Source organism: Camelina sativa, chromosome 12 (genome assembly GCF_000633955.1).
Source record: "Camelina sativa cultivar DH55 chromosome 12, Cs, whole genome shotgun sequence".
NCBI classification, from domain to species: Eukaryota; Viridiplantae; Streptophyta; class Magnoliopsida; order Brassicales; family Brassicaceae; genus Camelina; species Camelina sativa.
Window position 1 is genome coordinate 24,821,822 of NC_025696.1, and position 5,324 is coordinate 24,827,145.

At 40.6% G+C, this 5,324-nt stretch overlaps 2 pseudogenes; both read right to left on the reverse strand.

Annotated features, from left to right (window-relative positions):
• Nucleotides 1–5,324, reverse strand: part of LOC109127990 — a 21,980-nt pseudogene that overhangs the window by 8,100 nt on the left and 8,556 nt on the right.
• On the reverse strand, nt 61–4,506 carry LOC104733816 (annotated as a pseudogene).

Here is a 5,324-nt window from a genome sequence, read left to right on the forward strand (position 1 = left end):
CTGAAGAAAAAGAGAATATTTACAAGGATACCATGGGAATACCTCCCAAGTGCGCTTGTTTTACGTCACTAAGCTTGACGTTACCGCGCCTTTTAGGCGTCTTGGGGGTTCCGAGAGAGAAACCGTGGTTCCTTCCTCGATGAAATCATTAGCCAAATAGGGCTTCAACCTCTGTCCATTTGCAACAAACTCATTCCCGGACTTGTTTAGCAACATAATGGCTCCATAAGGTCGAACTTCCTTGATCTTCAATGGTCCTGACCAACGAGACTTGAGCTTTCTTGGGAATAGCCTCAACCGAGAATTGAACAGCAAGACCATGTCTCCTTCTTTGAACACCCTTGGGAGAATCCTCTTGTCATGGAATGCTTTTGTCCTCTCCTTGTAGATCTTTGAACTCTCATATGCATCAAGGCGAATTTCCTCTAATTCATTCAGCTGCACCAAGCGTTTCTCAACTGCATTCTTGATATCAAAATTAAGAAGTTTGACTGCCCACATTGCCTTATACTCTAGTTCAACTGGCAAATGACAAGACTTTCCATAGAGAAGGTTGAAAGGAGTTGTTCCAATTGGTGTCTTGTAGGCAGTTCTATATGCCCATAGAGCATCATCGAGCTTCTTTGACCAATCCTTCCTTGTGATACCAACTGTTTTCTCAAGAATGGACTTGATTTCTCTGTTTGAAATCTCAACCTGACCACTAGTTTGGGGATGGTAAGGTGTAGCAACCTTATGCTTCACTCCATGCTTCTTGAGAAGACTCTCAAAGACCTTGTTGATAAAGTGTTTCCCTCCATCACTAATGACCACTCTTGGAATACCAAACCTTGGAAAAATGATTGTCTTGAACAACTTCAACACAACCTTTGCATCATTGGTAGGACTAGCTATGGCTTCAACCCATTTAGAAACATAATCAACAGCCACAAGTATGTAATTGTTACCATAGGAAGAAGGGAATGGTCCCATGAAGTCAATACCCCATACATCAAACACTTCAACCTCTAAAATAGGAGTTTGTGGCATTTCATTTCTCCTGCTGATATTGCCTCTTCATTGACATGAATCACACTTTGAGATGATCTCTTGAGTGTCTTTGAACATTGTAGGCCACCACAAACCAGCTTGAAGAATCTTTGTGACAGTCTTGAATGTAGCAAAGTGACCTCCATAGGCTGCTCCATGACATAGTTCTACTAATCCTTCTATATCCTCCTTGGCAACACATCTTCTATAAATCTTGTCTTTACAAAGAGTGTAGAGGTATGGTGCATCCCAATAGTAGTTGTTAATGTCCTTGAAGAACTTTTTCCTATCATACCCAACCAAATTTGGTGGCTCAATTCCACAAGCAAGGTAATTAACATAATCAGCATACCAAGGACCATTCTCTTCCATCCTCATGACCTCTCCTAGCTTTTTCCAAGTTTCATGGCTCTTATCAAGGAGTTGAATTGCCATTATCTATTCTTCAGGAAGTGCATCATTGATTGGAATCTCATTGTCAATCTTTAGTCTTGATAGATGATCAGCTACTCCATTTTCAATGCCCTTCTTGTCTATAATCTCCAAATCAAACTCTTGAAGTAGCAATATCCATCTCAACAGCCTTGGTTTAGCATCCTTCTTTGCTAAAAGATATTTCAATGCTGCATGATCAGTGTGAACAACCACTTTTGAACCCACCAAGTATTGCCTAAACTTCTCAAATGCAAAGACAATAGCTAAGAGCTCTTTTTCTGTTGTAGCATACTTGACTTGAGCTTCATCCAAGGTTCTACTTGCATAGTATATAACATGAAGCTTCTTATCTTTTCTTTGACCAAGCACTGCTCCAACTGCATAGTCACTAGCATCACACATGATTTCAAATGGCAAATTCCAATCTGGGGCCTGAACTATTGGAGCACTAATCAACTCTTTCTTTATCTTCTTGAAAGCTTGAAGACACTCCTCATTGAACTCAAACTCAACTTCCTTACACAGCAGCCTTGTAAGAGGTCTAGCAATCTTTGAGAAGTCTTTAATGAACCTCCTATAGAACCCAGCATGGCCCAAAAAGCTTCTTATTCCCTTGACCGAATTTGGAGGTGCTAGATTGGTCATCACATCAATCTTAGCTCTATCAACTTCAATTCCTTTCTCAGAGATCTTATGACCCAAAACAATCCCTTCCTTCACCATGAAGTGACATTTCTCCCAATTCAAGACCAAATTTGTTTCCTCACACCTTCTCAAGACCCTACACAAATTAGAAAGACAACCAGAAAAAGAATCTCCATAGACGGAAAAGTCATCCATGAAAACCTCCACAACATCCTCTATTAGATCAGAAAAAAATGACATCATGCATCTTTGGAATGTAGCTGGGGCATTACACAATCTAAATGGCATCCTTCTATAAGCAAAAGTACCATAAGGAAATGTGAAAGTAGTCTTTTCTTGATCATTTGGATGTATGGGGATTTGAAAGAAACCAGAATACCCATCAAGAAAACAATAATGAGTATGACTAGCAAGCCTCTCTAACATTTGATCAATGAATAGTAAAGGAAAATGATATTTCCTAGATGCAGCATTGAGTCTCCTATAATCAATACACATTCTATGACCAGTTATAGTTCTTGTAGGAATCAACTCATCTTTATCATTCTTAACAACTGTAACTTCTCCTTTCTTTGGCACCACATGTATAGGAGAAACCCATGTACTATCCGATATAGGATATATGATACCAGCATCAAGGAGTTTAAGAATCTCTTTCCTCACCACATCTCTTAAGTTAGGGTTTAACCATCTTTGTGGTTCAATGGAAGTCATTAATTCATCATCTAAATGAATCCTATGCATGCAAAGAGTTTCTGAAATTCCTTTAATATCATCAAGTGAATAACCAATAACTCTCCTATACTTTTTTAATTCATCTAGAAGAGTAACAGTTTCATGTTCACTAAGATCCTCATTGATAATGATAAGGTAAGTAGAGTTTTTACCTAGAAATGCATACCTTAGCCCCTTAGGGAGTGGTTTGAGTTCAATCTTGGGTGCCTTAAGCTCACTCCAATCCTCATTCAAATCTACCTCAACTGAACACACCACTTGCTCTTTCAACTCAAGGAAGCTTCCACCATCTTTAGAAGGCTTGTGAGAGTCAAGAATCTTTTCATATCCTTCACTATCCTCCTTTAGTAACCCAAACTCTCCTTGTTTAACTGTCAAAGTGCTTTGGAGCTCATCTTCTATGGCCAATTCCTCCAAAAGCTCATCAGCTAAAGCTTCCATCTTCTCAATGAATAACACTTGACCACCAATTGTAGGTTTCCTCATAACTTGGTTGATGTCAAAAGTCAAAGCTTCTTTTCCCAAATTCAACTGCATCTTCCCACCTTTCACATCAATCATTGTTCCAGCAGTTCTTAGAAATGGTCTCCCCAAGATGAGTGGATCCTTTGGTTCTTCATCCATTTCAAGAACAACAAAGTCGGTTGGTATCTCAAAATGACCAATCATCACCGGGAGATCTTCAAGCACTCCAACCGGGGTTCTAATTGATCTATCAGCAAGAACAAGGGTGATCATACACTTCTTGTAGTGTGTGAAACCCAATCTCTTTGCAACCGAGAGAGGCATCAAACTCACACTAGACCCCAAATCACATAAGCAATGGCCAAAAGATAAAGGTCCTAGAGTGCAAGGGAGGGTGAAGCTACCAGGATCTTCAAGCTTCTTTGCCACCACTTTGTTTTGAATGATAGCACTACACTCATGAGTCAAGATAACCATTCCTTGGAGAGCTTTCTTCTTCTCCAAAACTGCATCCTTGAGGAACTTGCTGTAAGAGGGGTTCAACAAGAATTCATCAATGATAGGCATTGTGATAGCAACATCCTTCATTTGTGCATCAAACATGGCTCTATACTTGTCCACTTGTTGCTTCTTGAACCGTCCAGGAAATGGCAGCCTTGGTTCATAAGGTGGAGGCACAAACAGAGTTTCTTTGGCTACACCTTTACTTTTCTTGGAAATTTCATCAATGGTCTTGTCTTGCTTAGGCTCCTCAACCACTTTACTCTTCCCTTTGTCAACCACAACTCCTTCAGCTTCTTTATCTTTACCCAAGTCCTTCAATATCAGCTCATCTTCATCATCAATCTCAACCACTACATCCCCTCCTTTAGGCTCAATGTCCCTATTGAGCTCATTTGTTGGTTGTTGCTTGCCACTCCTCAACATTATGGCGTTGACAAACTCCTTTGGGTTTGGTTCTGGTTTTCCCGGTAATGAACCCATTTGTCTTGTAGAGGAGGAGGAAGCTTGTCCTTGGACTTGTGTTTGCAACCTCTCAAACTTAGCATTCAACTCACCATAGACATTGTCAACCTTATGGTGTATGGCCTTCATTTGTGTAGTAAGTTCAATAGCTCCTCTCCCTTGTCCTTCTTGGAGTTGTCTAAGTAGAGCATTTGTGTCATCTACTTGACCTTGAGGATGTGGTGCATTCATTTGTTGTTGAGGTTGGGAATAGCTTTGTGGTTTGGCTTGGTAATTCCCTTGAGGCTTTGGTTGATAATTGGGTTGAGAAGGAAAACCAGGTGGTTTTGTGGTGGATAAGACTGATCTTGTGGGTTCTCCACATTGGTGATGCGGTAAGAGAGGTTAGGATGGTTGCGGTAATTGGGGTTGAACTTGTTATACCCTTGGCCACCAACATAATTGACCTCTTCTTGTCCCTCAACACAAGCTTCCATTCCCTCTTGATACCCTTGATAAACATCACTTTCGGTAACAAAATGGACTGGCTTTTGAGTGGCAAGAACCATCTTATCCATCTTATCATTCAATGCTTTGATCTCCTTGCGGTGATGCTCATTCATATCAGAGTGATATCGTGGAGTTCTATCATACTCCTCCCCATAGTTTCCATCACTTTGAGCAAGATTCTCCACCAAATTCATACCAACATCAACATCTTGTCCAAGGAAGTTCCCATTACTTGCTGTGTCAAGCAACGTTCTTATCTTTGGTAGCACTCCTCTGTACAATGTGCTAAGAAGAGACTCCTTGGAGAAACCATGGTGAAGACATTGCATAGTATAGCCCTTGAATCTCTCCCATGCTTCACAAAAACTCTCATTTCCCTTTTGAGCAAAGCTTGATATCTCATTTCTCAACCTTGCTGTTCTTGTAGTTGAGAAGAATTTGGAGAGGAAGGCTCTCTTGCATTGATCCCACGAGGTAATGGATCCCACTGGTAGGTTCTTCTCCCAAGTCCTAGCTCTATCTCCAAGAGAAAACGGAAAGAGGCGGAGTTTGAATGCATC